This window comes from Balaenoptera borealis (assembly GCF_965194805.1).
Source record: "Balaenoptera borealis genome assembly, chromosome: 13".
Taxonomy (NCBI): domain Eukaryota; kingdom Metazoa; phylum Chordata; class Mammalia; order Artiodactyla; family Balaenopteridae; genus Balaenoptera; species Balaenoptera borealis.
In genome coordinates this window covers 78,534,998-78,549,743 of record NC_138870.1, presented here as the reverse complement: position 1 = coordinate 78,549,743, position 14,746 = coordinate 78,534,998, and the positions used below count along the sequence as shown (strand labels likewise).

Here is a 14,746-nt window from a genome sequence, read left to right as displayed (position 1 = left end):
GATATGTTTGGGTAGCTTAGAGGTTGGAGCCCACTACTTGCTTCCCAATAGCCATTCCTCTCTTCTTCCTTAATATTGGAACCCTGGGCCATGGCCAAGCTCAGTGGTATAGGATAGGAATAAACCCTGTAGAAATTAATGTGTTTGTAATAGTTACTCACATACTATCGAGATCATAATTAATTCATTTTTCTTTTCAGTGAAGTAATAGCTATGAAATTGTTCAAGGGAAAATTGTGGTAGTTGTAGAATGGGCTTTTTAATTAATCAGCTCTCACCAAATTTAGTGGAAAACCCAGTGAGGTTTCTAAATGTCCAGTAGCATCTGACCAATTGTTTGTCACATCTGTAAATGCTATTTATAACAAATATTCTTCAATTGTAAGATGTTTGTTTCCACTGAATCTCCCAGATGGAATCTGGGTGTAAATTGGGTTACTCCAGTTATCAGGATTCCAAAATGAGTCTGTTTCAGTGTTGAGATCAGAACTCAATAATTTTTTTTCGATTCTGTCATGGACCCTCAAATCGTACACATTGATATATTTAGGGAACTTAGTGACTATTCTTATCCCCATAATATTCATGTAATATTGGCGTAATTCAGTAGAAAAAATCTCTCTTTGTCACCCTTTAATCTCAAAAACAAAGAGATAGTGACACGGAGCAGATTGTCTTAAAGAGATACTCTCTCCTTCTTAGTGCAAGAATCCACTAATAACCTAAGCAGACTGTTGTCATGAAAATGGAGTGTGAAAACATCCACATAGTTGGTCTGCTTTCCATTTTCTTAACTTTAAACGTAGATTTTCAACATACGGACTTAAAAAACCAAATTCAGCCTAGAAGTAGAATTTCTCTTTTGTTTCTTACATAGATACCCGTTTAAGAAGGATGTTTTTCCAAGGAATCCCTGCACTGAGTATAGGGCTCAGTTTTACACACATACTTTCCCACATGTGATCCTGAATAGGCTGCTGAATGATAAGATGATAAGATGAACAAAAGCAATACCAGAAGGTTGCTTTTCTTTCTTTCTTTTTTTTAAAAAAAAGGAACAAAAGGTTTATTGTGCAGGCCTCCAGATGACAAAATAGCTTACTAAAAATGCAAGTTCGAAGCTAGTTGATGTTTCACTGCTGTTTAAAAGCTCTTTCCAAGCTTAGATTAACGCATTGATAATTGAAAACTATCTGGACATGTTATATGTTCTAGATATTAATCTGAGGCTTTCAGGAGTCCCTATACCTTCAGACCTTCACACTAGCTAAGCTGCCTTAAATCCTTTCTGGAAGAAGGAGGGGTATAAATAAACCCATTGGTTGAATTAAATTAAATAAATACAGTTGTTCCACATTCGTGGCGACAGCTTTCAATCTAGAGAGTATTTGTTCCTGTTATCTAATCAGCCTCATTAAAGATGCAGCTGCCCAGAGCAGCTTTATGAGAGTGATATACCCTTAAATAATCCAAATTAAATGATTTCTTAGGGCAGTGTTAAAGAGCTTCCGGATAATTTTACAATGTCATGGACCAAAAGCATAAGCTTCATTTTGCTGTTGCCTTTTTCTGTGTAAAAAGATGGAATTTGTTTTTTCTGGAGAGATGTTTACCGTAAGATGGTTTGCTTACATTTATTTTCATGTGAACATAAACATCTCCCAACTGCAGAATTTCAAACAGATATCAAAGGAAGGCAACGCCATTAAAACTAATGTTTGTCATCACATAAACTACCAGAGTCGATAGCCGCTGTGATTGGCAATGGGTTTTCTGGGACTTGTACCATTTTAGTGACTACGGAGGGTTGAGTTTGGGTACTTTGAATGCATGGCTAAACTGGGGATGTACAACTGTCCTGAACACTTAATTGTATAAGGTGCTTCTCCAGGTAGTTTGTTTAAAATGAGTTTCCAAGTCTCGTAACCACTGGGCTCAGATCTCAAATGCTTATGAGGCCTGTTGTGTTTCATGAGCAGATGTAACCAAACTCTGGCTTGTCCTTTTTCCTACCCTGCTTTTGAAAAAAAACTTCCTTGTGCTGCTTCTTTTAGTTTGTTCCCTTGCTTTAGAATTTATATTAACTGTCATCCTAGAATATAATTTTAAATTTCAAAGAAGGATTTGGATTTGAAAGCAGTTTTTTGATTTCCCCCACATTTGGTCTGGGTGGTGATTGTATTAAATCAGGCTTTTATGGAAACGCTATCATTAAAAACTTCTCATGGTCTCTAGGGGCAGGATTTGGAAACCCGACACAGGCCTTTCTGATTAGGGGTATGAGAACTCCCACTTGTTAGGAATGGTTTTGTTTTGTTTTTGATTTATAATAACTCCCAGCTAATGGTCCTGCTTTAGAGCTATTTAAAGAAATTCTAAACTAAAATTGTAAAAGAACTAGATGAAAAACATTAACAAAAAACATTAACCCAACCCATACATTTGTGTCCCCACCCCCAGCAGTGCACAGTCCTTCAAACCTTTCTCCTTGTTCTTCTACCCTTTGATTTGCCCTCCCTGTTCACCCTCAGGGGGCCTGGCCATTTCTCTGGGCTCTAGAATCTTGCATCTGCTTCCTTTCATTCTTTCTCCCATGATCCTCCAGGCCCTCAGCTCTGTTCTGTCCTCCCACTAATTTTCCTTGAGTTTTCCATTGCCTGATCGTCCTGTGGGCTGCTCCGCCATCCTCCTCTTCACTTCCCTTTGGCCTAAATCTCAGAGGCCTGTTTCCCTTGCCTTCCCGTTCATCCTGCTATTAGTCAGAAGCCACCTCTTAACCTTGGAGGGATTTTTGTTTTTTTGGTTTTTTTTTCCTGAAATTAGTTCAAATTTGGGCAAATCTTTTTTCTGGAACTTTCAGAGCAGGAATTTCTTAGCAGAGCAAACACCAGAGCATCAGATGCTGTGTTTCAGAAGGAATTGTTTTGGATTAAGGGTGATAACTAAACATGCCCTTCCCCACTATAAGCTATGAAAACTAGGTAAATAGATACAGGAGGTAGATGGGAGATCAAAATATTAGCTATTGCTAATAAAGCTGGACCAGAGCCCCTGACTTGCCCTGTGGTCAGAACCAAGTTCCACCTGAAATTGTCCCTTCTGGTCACTGGAAGAGCAGCCAGACAATGGAGAATGTGGAGAACTTTCACCAGGTGTCTCTTAGCAAGGAGGAGGCACAAATGAGGGTCTGCTGAGAGCTCTTGTTTTTCAGCCTTGGCGATGCCCCTCTAATCTTGTTCCCTCCTGGAACATTATGGCGAATGCAAGCGCACAGTGAATGCTGGTGCTCAGTCCCTAATTTTATCCATTAGATCAAATCATGTGTAAGAATTAATTTAAATTAATCCATCCCTTTACTTAATAATTTTTAGAAAATACATCTTTATACAGTTCAAAGCATTTTTATAAAATTATGACTGAACACCTGATAACTTTTTGAGCACCAAGGACACAAAATGAATTGGTCATGGATGACTTTGGCCAACAAGGTACAGGTACAGGAAAATTAATTATACATAATTATATGAAAAAATATTGTTATCTAGGAGTCTTGTATGAAAAGTCCTCCTGGGGGAGGGCCATCTTTGTTTCATAAGTACTTTCATAAATCACTTTAGGCATAATAGATAGGTTTTGTAAAGCTTGAAGCTGATGGAATTTGGAGGGCCCTTTTTGAGAGAATATAAAATTATTAATTCAAAATCAGATTCAAAAGTGACTAACTAGAATGAGAATAGAAACCACAGAAAAATTACTAAAAATTACTGCTTCATTTTGTCATCTGGTTTCCTGATCTACCTAGAATACTCTATAATTCCTAGTGACTCCCAGAACTCATGGGGAGTGTGGAAGTGGGGCCTGAAGCTTAACTGTCACTGGCTTCAGGGTAAATCTGCTCTGGGGCAAATTTCCAGAGCTTGAGAGTTGGTTGGATCATGACTTCAAATAATAGAGGAGTAACTTTGCAAAAAGGGGAGGGGCATGGAAGAGCTCTGTGCGCTGTGACTGCTCTCCACACCTCCACAAATCTTCAGGAAAAATCGCAAAAATCACATTAGGCCCATTGTGTTTGTGTTTCTTATGAAAATGGGTGAAAAATTACTTCTGTGTCTTGGTTGGTGTGGAATCAAGAAAGAGTTGAGAAGTGAATTGACATATAAGTTATCTACATTGCAGTATCTTAAATGCCGTGATCTTTTTCTGAACTATGTCAGCTTATAATGTATAACAGTATATGGCCCAAACCCTGCCAAAATATATTGTAAGGATGTTTGCATTTGTATCTGGTATTGGATTAATTTATGCCATATTATCTCTCAAACTGAAAATATCTAAAATCATATATATTTTTTTTCTGAAGCCTTCTCATGCATTTCTGACCTCAATTAATGGCACTTATATCCATGCCATCTATCCAAACCAGAATCCAAAGTCACCAAGTCTTGTCCATTGCACTAATGATATTTCACGTTTAAGTCTTATTCTCCTTTTCCCTTTCGTAACCAGTGAGTACCCTTTTAAAGAGCTGTCTGCTAAGATGATGTCATTCATTCCTAAGGTGATGAAGGATGCCTACGGTAGACAGAATAATGCACCTCCACCAAGGCATCTATATCTTAGTCCCTGCAACCTGTGAATAGGTTACCTTACATGGCAAAAGGAACTTTGTAGATGTAATTAAGGATACAGACCTTGAGATGGAGAGACTATCTTGATTTTCTGGGTGGGTCCAATGTAATCACAAGGGTCCTGATAAGAGGGAGGCATGAGGCTCATATTAAAAAGAGAAGGAAATGAGACTCTGGAAACAGAGAAAAAAGGAGAGAGGTAGGGATGAGGAAAAGGGAGATTTTGAAGATGCTACACTGCTGGCTTTGAAGATGGAGGAAGAGGCCACCAGGCAAGGAATGTAGACAGCTTCCAAAACCTGAAAAAGGCAACAAAACAGATTTTCCCCTAGAGCCTCTAGAAGCAGCACAGCTCCAACAAACTTTAATTTTAGCCCAGGAAGATCCGTTTTGGACTTCAGACTTCCAGAACTATAGAATGATGAATTTGTATTGTTTTAAGCCACTGTGTCTGTGTTAATTTGTTATGGTAGTAATGAGAAACTGTTACAGTGACAATAATTCATTCTTTGCCACTGTGGTCAAAATGGTCCATTCATCAACCTGGAGTATTGAAAAAAGCAACATTTTAAAAAAGAAAAAAACTTGATCACTATAACCTTCACTTTTCTTTCCCTTGAGGCTTTTCTCTTTGTGTAACCCAGAATCTCAGGAATCAATCTAGAACAAAAAGGCCAGTGCTTCTTGGAAACCCCAGGTGGCAAGAGAGAGGGGAACTCTGATCCACCAGGGATGGGCTGTGGGTTTCACAATATCTCAGCGAAAACCTGTGAAGTTTGGTACACAAGTACCTGTTGCTGTGATTATGGCCTTACTGGGCCAGGGCCTTGATGATTCAGGTGAGGATGATCTCGGTCTCTCCAAGGGCCAAGCCATTTACCAAACACTGTCATATCTACATCAGGAGATGCCTCTAGCCTTAGCCACTCTGTGCCAGAACCCCAAGCCCTGGCTTTGAGGTTTTATCACTAGTCTGGACATCCTTTCCCTAAGAGGGAGCCCTTTTTTGGTTCCTTTTACTGCCAAGAGACCTTAACTGAGGTTAAGGTCCGTAACCATTAATGATCCCAATCCATTAATGATATCAAAAATCCATTTAATCTTCAAGGAAAATGGTTGGGATCACACCCTCTTTCCTTCTAAGGAGGCAGTATGGTCCAGTGCAAAATTTCCCCTTGTGACCAGCTCTCTACATTGGGGATATTGGGAAGAGACAAGAGACATTTCCACCTTCCCTAGAGAAATAGGTGCACGTTCCCCTTATCTTACTTAATTGTCTGAGCTTGTCTGCTTCAGACTGTCACTGAAAGAACAAAACATTATAAGAGTTAAAAAAGCTGAGTAGCATCCTCAGGAAGAGACGTATGCCACACGAAGTTGCAGTCACTTCCGTAACTTGAAGTCTGATCATCGCCACAGTCCCAAGGAGCTGTCGCCGTGCGTGTGTCCTCTGAGTTTTTCTGCCTTTAGAAATAGGGAACTGGCAGAATCACCGCCCCACAAATACTCCAGTTTCTTTATAGACGATGACTATCAAGAGCTGTATTTGAAATGGTCTTTTGGCAATTTGAAAACTGACTTTTAAACTGTTAGCTCATTTACTGTTACCTTCTGCTTTTTTAGAAGCATATCCAGCTGTCTGGGGTGCCTTGATTCTGTTAAACATTCCCTGTTATTCTGGTTTATTTTTATTTTACAGATATTTTAAATTTGGGCTCTAATGATGAGAGAACAAAACTATTTTTATATTTTCACCAAAATCTATCCTTTATCATAAATTTCTATCCCAGGCTTTCATCTAGGCAAAAGTAAACAAAGATACAAATAAACAAAAGCCTTAACAATTTTAAAGAAATTTATTGAAAACATTCTGTCTTCCAGGCACCAGGCCAGGTGCCAAAAATAGAAAAATGAATTAAACTTAGTCCCTTTTCTAGAGAAGCTCTCATTTTAATGGTGGAGAAAAGCATGTCACCACCATAAAGTACAGAGCCATTCAATTGATACTGGAGTTCCTACTTTGTGTAAGCCTCTGTAGTTTCAAAAATAAACACAACAGACATGAAGGCTGCCCGCATGTAGCTTAGAGTCTGGAGAGGAGAGCAGTCTATGAACTAATTTTCACAAGTATAACCAGTGTCTCGATGGAAAACCAAAGCACTGTATGGAAATGCTTAACAGGGCCACCACTTCAAATTTGAAGGGCAGGACCAATATTAGTTTGGAGAGAGTGGTGACAATTGGAGGTGGGGTGGGTGAAGCAGGCAGAGGGAAGATTCCAACGTAGCAGGTAGCAAAAGGCCTTGAGGCTAGAAAGAGTATGAAGTGTCTGGACAACTAAAGGCATGTTAGGGCTGGAATAAAGAGGAGCAGGGAAGGAAGGTCGCATGGGTTATGTTTTAAAGTCTTAAGAGTAGATGAAATCTCAAGGATAAAGATATGTCAACATTAAGAACTTTTTTTAAAACAATAAAACAGTTGTGCATGTTCATACACATTGTTTTAGGTACTTGTTAATGCAGTAAACACTTATTAAATGCTCATTATGTGCCATCTCTCTGCTGGGCACTGAGAATGAAAAAGATGTATAGGCAGGGTCTCTCTCTATATTAAGTGGTTTGTATCATGATGGAGGCAGATACAAGATATGATAAAAACCAGAGATGAGGAAACGATCCTATGTTCATACTATGTTAAGAAGAGGTACAATTCTTACGCAGCTATTCTGAGATTTCTGGCCCAAATCACGCCTAAAAATAATAAGGGAGTGCTGAATGGCAGTAGAACTCCAATCTGGTTACACATCTGGACCTGGGCAGGTTTTACTATTGCAGGTGCCTGAGTTACTTCCTAGATCTAGTGGATTTCAACCTGTGGAGCTGAGACCCAAGAATCTAGAATCTTAAAAAGCACCCCAGTGATTGTGTGTATATTCTGCAAGTGGCATCCTGGAACGACTGAGGCAGAGCATGACCTGTGAGGTCACAGTAACGTTTCTGAAAATTTGTGCTGCCAGCTGTTAATAGATGACATTTGAAAAAAGGATTGAATGGTGTAATGGGTCAAATTGTGTCCCCACCCCTCCCAAATTCATAGGTAAGTCCTAATTCTCAGTGCCTCAGAATGTGACCTTATTTGGAGATGGTTTTATGAAGTTATAAAGTTTAAATGAAGTCATTAGTGTAGACCCTAATCCAATATCAAAAGGGGATGTTTGGGCACAGACAGATATACAGGGAGAACACGATGTGAACATGAAGATGGCATCTATAAGCCAAGGAGGGAGGTCTGGAACATCCTTCCCTCACAGCCCTCAGAAGGAACCAACCCTGCCCACGCCTTCATCTTGGACTCCTAGCCTCCAGAACTGTGAGACAAAAAATTTCTGTTGTTTAAACCACCCAGTTTTGGGTACTTTCTTACGGCAGCTCTAGCAAACTAATATAAGGGGTTAAATAAATTTTGGAAATTCCAAGTTAAAGAGAGTTAAATCGGTTTTTCTGCTGCAGGGCCCTTAGAAGCTCAGATGCTAATCTCACATGCTGATGTGACCCAGGGCCCTCTGAGAGAGGACTGAGTCTGCATCTCATTTCAAATTTGATAACAGAGTGCTTTTCATTTGTTGCAGAGTATTTCAGGAGACTGTTGTTCTGTGGTTCTGACTCAGGGAAATGTTGGGCTCTTTTCTCTTGAGGAAGTAGTCATGCTGTGGGTCTCACAACTGCAGAAAGGTCAGCCTCATGGAGCTTTGCTGCTTTCAGTAAATAAGGGCGGGGGTGAAAATTTTTGAATGCCTTCATTCAAATCCATCACACCTCCTGGAAAAAGCCAGCTCCCAGGGAAGGGACTACTGGAAATTATCAGAAACCATCTCTCTTGATCCATGAATCTTTTGCTTCCTGTTATTTTACATCAGTGATGCTGGAAGCAGCCTGCGGAAAGGAAAAAAGCCAAGAAGTACTAAGTTGTCTGCCTTCGTGGGAACAGTTCAGGGAGTGCAGCAGAAAAATAGGCAAGGGTGATTCTATCAAATTGAACACACCACTTCACATTTGTCTTCCAAGCCCTCCATTTATTCCTATTGTTGTTCACTCCTACCTTGCCAACACTGTGATCCCATCTTTGTTGAAATGGAACATTGGGAGAGAAATGGACCATTGTTATTGTGAACGGATAAAAAAAATAAGACTGCAAAAATTTAACTTGCATTATTTTAGTTTTTAAACACAGAGCAAGGGAAATGTGAACTAGATGAGTCCAGTCTTTTTAAATTTTTGCAAAATTGCAGTACTTCAATTTCTTATTTCTCCGATGTGTTTTACATTATTTAAGGCTAGACTTATACATATGAAAGTTTTAGGCTTGATATTTGCTCTACAATCATGACAAAGGTTTGTGACTATACCCCATGAAAAGTTGAGATCATGCAAACAAAACATTCATTAATCTTTGTTTCATATTTGTAAGCCACTATTTACAAACACTACCCACCCATCGCAGTTTCATTTCAGCTCCCTTTTAACACCCCCGCAGGCTGGTGATCTAAATCATTCAGTGCTTGCCTCCAGTCTCAACACTTCCCCATAACCAGTGCTCATCAAACGAAAGCAGTACCCACTTCACACAAAAGTACAGTTTCTTTGGCTCAGCTTCCAGAGTTTCTGACTTACTAGAGCTGGCTAAGTTGGAAAATCTATATTTTTAATAGGCATTCCAGGTGAGGCTAGTGATCAGCTCGATTTGAGAATTAAAACTACTCCCTTGGCATTTGCCGTATACTGCCTCATCCTGTCAGGGAGCCTTCTTCATCTGGGATCATACTTTCCTTAACTGAATTAAATTTTTAAAATTTAAAGAGTATGTTTTATTGCTGGAAAATGCTACTTTTTCATCTCTGGAAGTGTGCTTTTTATTCTTTGTTAGAGTGGTTTCCTGTCTCCTCCAGAAGTTTTATTTTAGCAGAAGAATATTCACCTTGGTGTGTGGATTATTATTCCTCCATCTAAGTCCCCTTGGGGTGTTCATGATCTTCACTGCTGACCCCTGGTTCTCATTGCCTGGGTTAGCATAGAGGAACCTTGAGTTGCAGGAGTGGAGGGAGATACATCACGACTACCTCAGTTGTCATGAGGCAGTCACTTTCACACAAAGCTGCAAGGTGGTCGATAAGCCTCAAAGTCAGAGAGTACCTGAGCCCATCTGTCCAGCTCTGTCCAAACTTCTCCAAAGCAAAGAAGACCAGCAGGTGCACGTAAGGTCATCCCTCAAGCTACCACACTGCACTTTAAGGGTTCACAGATCCCCCAGGGCCGCATTCCATCCAGGAAGGTTGGTGCTCTGACTCTTGTTGATGGTTCATCATTGCTGTTGCATGGAAATCAGCTCAGCACCAGCTCTCTCCAGCTGGACTCCCACAAATGAGAGGTCTTGCATGCATCCTCCAGACCCCCTCTATCACCCTGCCCCAAAGATGCTCTGCTTAAGATAGGTAGCTGGAAGTTGATAAGAATTAGAATGCGGAGGGGAGAGGTAAGAAAGGGGGTAGCAGGGTGGGTGCTCGGGCCACCATTTTCCCAGAATTATTGAACTTTCCATCTGTATTATATCTTATTTCTCCAGCTAAGGGGTTTTGAATATATATTATGAAAGCTGAGATGATAATAACCTCCACATAAAATTGGCATTGAAATCACAGCTACCACCATTGCACTCTTTCTGTCCCAGGCACCTGCCTGAGTGCTTTATATTGTTAATGCCAAATGAGATAATACAACTTAGCGCGTTACCAGGCACAGGTGGGTGCTCCATACATGCCAGTTGTTCTCCTCTGTTCTTGCTCTTAGCTGCTGACCTCAATGAGGGCAGATGCTGTCTTGCACATTTTTACAGTCCCTCCTCCCCTCCATACTTTACACCCTACCTTGCATACAGGCACTCAACTTATTTGTTGGTTGACTAACTGAATAGATGATACGCTTCCAAATGGCAATTTCCTATTTTCTCTGCACTTGGTCAAATTCATTAATTTTACATGTTTGTAAAAGCCCTAGCTAAAATTCACTTCTTTTGCAGAACTGCATGTAATCGCTCTCCTCCGATAGACTCTCACTACACATTTTATAGGTATCTATCCCCAGTTCTACCTCATATTCAAGTTATTCATGCATATGAACGTAGATCCCTTACTAGAATCCATACAGTTTTTGCTGCAAATCAAGGACTGTCTGTATCTGAAATTCCTTCTTTTGAAACCCTGCCCCTAAAACCTGAGAGAATTGTCACAGGAAACCAGAGTTAGAGGAATCCTTTCTTCATCTCTTTGAGAGAAAAAGCTGTCAAATTGGGAATGGATCATGTGAAGCATGTCCACTGGGGTGGATGTGCAGGGAGAATATGGTAGAACATCCTGGTTAAAATGTTGTGGTGAACTACCTTAGGCATCTTGCTCTGTCACGAGTACTTTTTAATTTTTTTAAATTTTTTATATTTCTTGGCATTAAAATAGTAATGTAAATTTTATTTATTTTTTTAATTTATTTTTCTTAACACCTTTATTGGAATATAATTGTTTTACAATGGTGTGTTAGTTTCTGCTTTATAACAAAATGAATCAGCTATACATATACATATATCCCCATATCTTCTCCCTTTTGGGTCTCCCTCCCACCCTCCCTATCCCACAACACTAGGTGGTCACAAAGCACGGAGGTGATCTCCCTGTGCTATGGGGCTGCTTCCCACTAGCTATCTATTTTGCATCTGGTAGTGTATATATGTCCATGCCACTCTCTCACTTCGTCCAGCTTACATTCCCCCTCCCCGTGTCCTCAAGTCCATTCTCTATGTCTGTGTCTTTATTCCTGTGCTGCCCCTAAGGTTCTTTAGAATCTTTTATTTTATTTTTTTTTAGATTCCATGTATATGTGTTAGCATACGGTATTTGTTTTTCTGACTTACTTCACTCTGTATGACAGACACTAGGTCCATCCACCTCACTACAAATAACTCAATTTCGTTTCTTTTTATGGCTGAATAATATTCCATTGTATATATGTGCCACATCTTCTTTATCCATTCATCTGTCGATGGACACTTAGGTTGCTTCCATGTCCTGGCTATTGTAAATAGTGCTGCACTGAACATTGGGGTGCATGTGTCTTTTTGAATTATGGTTTTCTCTGGGTATATGCCCAGTAGTGGGATTGCTGGGTCGTATGGTAGTTCTATTTTTAGTTTTTTATGGAAACTCCATACTGTTCTCCATAATGGCTGTAACAATTTACATTCCCACCAACAGTGCAAGAGGGTTCCCTTTTCTCCACACCCTCTCCAGCATTTATTGTTTCTAGATTTTTTGATGATGGCCATTCTGACTGGTGTGAGGTGATACCTCATTGTAGTTTTGATTTGCATTTCTCTAATGATTAGTGATGTTGAGCATCCTTTCAGGTGTTTGTTGGCAATCTGTATATCTTCTTTGGAAAAATGTCTGTTTAGGTCTTTTGCCCACTTTTGAATTGGGTTGTTTGGTTTTTTGATATTTAGCTTCATGAGCTGCTTGTAAATTTTGGAGATTAATCCTTTGTCAGTTGCTTCATTTGCAAATATTTTCTCCCATTCTGAGGGCTGTCTTTTCATCTTCTTTATGGTTTCCTTTGCTGTGCAAAAGCTTTTAAGTTTCATTATGTCTCATTTGTTTATTTTTGTTTTTATTTCCATTTCCCTAGGAGGTGGGTCAAAAAGGATTTGCTGTGATTTATGTCATAGAGTGTCCTGCCTACGTTTTCCTCTAAGAGTTTTATAGTACCTGGCCTTACATTTAGGTCTTTAATCCATTTTGAGTTTATTTTTGTGTATGGTGTTAGGAAGTGTTCTAATTTCATTCTTTACGTGTAGCTGTCCAGTTTTCCCAGCACCAGTTATTGAAGAGGCTGTCTTTTCTCCATTGTATATTCTTGCCTCCTTTATCAAAAATAAGGTGACCATATGTGTGTGGGTTTATTTCTGGGCTTTCTATCCTGTTCCATTGATCTATATTTCTGTTTTTGTGCCAGCACCATACTGTCTTGATTACTGTAGCTTTGTAGTATAGTCTGAAGTCAGGGAGCCTGATTCCTACAGCTCCATTTTTCATTCTCAAGATTGCTTTGGCTATTTGGGGTCTTTTGTGTTTCCATACAAATTGTGAAAATTTTTGTTCTAGTTCTGTGAAAACTGCCATTGGTAGTTTGATAGGGATTGCATTGAATCTGTAGACTGCTTTGGGTAGTAGAGTCATTTTCACAATGTTGAGTCTTCCAATCCAAGAATATAGTATATCTCTCCATCTGTTTGTATCATCTTTAATTTCTTTCATTAGTGTCTTAGAGGTTTCTGCATACAGGTCTTTTGTCTCCTCAGGTAGGTTTATTCCTAGGTATTTTATTCTTTTTGTTGCAGTGGTAAATGGGAGTGTTTTCTTAATTTCTCTTTCAGATTTTTAATCATTCGTGTATAGGAATGCAAGAGATTTCTGTCGATTAATTTTTGTAACCTGCTACTTTACCAAATTCATTGACTAGCTCTAGTAGTTTTCTGGTAGCATCTTTAGGATTCTCTATGTATAGTATCATGTCATCTGCAACAGTGACAGTTTTACTTCTTCTCCGATTTGGATTCCTTTTATTTATTTTTCTTCTCTGATTGCTGTGGCTAAAACTTCCAAAACTATGTTAAACAATAGTGATGAGAGTGGGCAACCTTGTCTTGTTCCTGATCTTAGGGGAAATGCTTTCAGTTTTTCACCATTGAGAACGATGTTGGCTGTGGGTTTGTCATATATGACCTTTATTATGTTGAGGTAAGTTCCCTCTATGCCTACTTTCTGGAGGGTTTTTATCATAAATGGGTGTTGAATTTTGTCGAAAGCTTTCTCTGCATCTATTGAGATGATCATATGGTTTTTCTCCTTCAGTTTGTTAATATGGTGTATCACATTGAATGATTTGCATATTTTGAAGAATCCTTGCATTCCTTTGATAAACCCTACTTGATCATGGTGTATGATCCTTTTAATATGCTGTTGGATTCTGTTTGCTAGGATTTTGTTGTGGATTTTTGCATCTATGTTCATCAGTGATATTGGCCTGTAGTTTTCTTTCTTTGTGACATCTTTGTCTGGTTTTGGTATCAGGGTGATGGTGGCTTCGTAATATGAGTTTGGGAGTGTTCCTCCCTCTGCTATATTATGGAAGAGTTTGAGAAGGATAGATGTTAGCTATTCTCTAAATGTTTGATAGAATTCGCCTGTGAAGCCATCTGGTCCTGGGCTTTTGTTTGTTGGAAGATTTTTAATCACAGTCTCAATTTCAGTGCTTGTGATTGGTCTGTTTAAATTTTCTATTTCTTCCTTGTTCAGTCTCGGAAGGTTGTGCTTTTCTAAGAATTTGTCCATTTCTTCCAGGTTGTCCATTTTATTGGCATATAGTTGCTTGTAGTAATCTCTCATGATTCTTTGTATTTCTGCAGTGTCAGTTGTCACTTCTCCTTTTTCATTTCTAATTCTATTGATTTGAGTCTTCTCCCTTTTTTCTTGGTGAGTCTGGCTAATGGTTTATCAATTTTGTTTATCTTCTCAAAGAAGCAGCTTTTAGTTTTATTGATCTTTGCTGTTGTTTCCTTCATTTCTTTTTCATTTAATTCTGATATGATCTTTATGATTTCTTTCCTTCTGCTAACTTTGAGGTTTTTTTGTTCTTCTTTCTCTAATTGCTTTAGGTGTAAGGTTAGGTTGTTTATTTGAGATGTTTCTTGTTTCTTGAGGTAGGCTTGTATTGCTATAAACTTCCCACTTAGAACTGCTTTTGCTGCGTCCCATAGGTTTTGGGTCGTCGTGTTTGCATTCTCATTTGTTTCTAGGTATTTTTTTATTTCCTCTTTGATTTCTTCAGTGATCTCTTGGTTATTTAGTAGTGTATTGTTTAGCCTCCATGTGTTTGTACTTTTTACAGGTTTTTTCCTGTAATTGATATCTAGTCTCATAGCTTTGTGGTTGGAAAAGATACTTGATACGATTTCAATTTTCGTAAATTTACCAAGGCTTGATTTGTGACCCAAGGTATGATCTCTCCTGGAGATTG

The 14,746-nt window shown here is 39.1% G+C and overlaps 1 long non-coding RNA gene across 3 annotated transcripts in view; it reads left to right on the top strand.

Annotated features, from left to right (window-relative positions):
• The window catches only part of LOC309609241, a 348,772-nt gene that overhangs the window by 66,009 nt on the left and 268,017 nt on the right, over window positions 1-14,746 (top strand). The window lies entirely within an intron of this gene.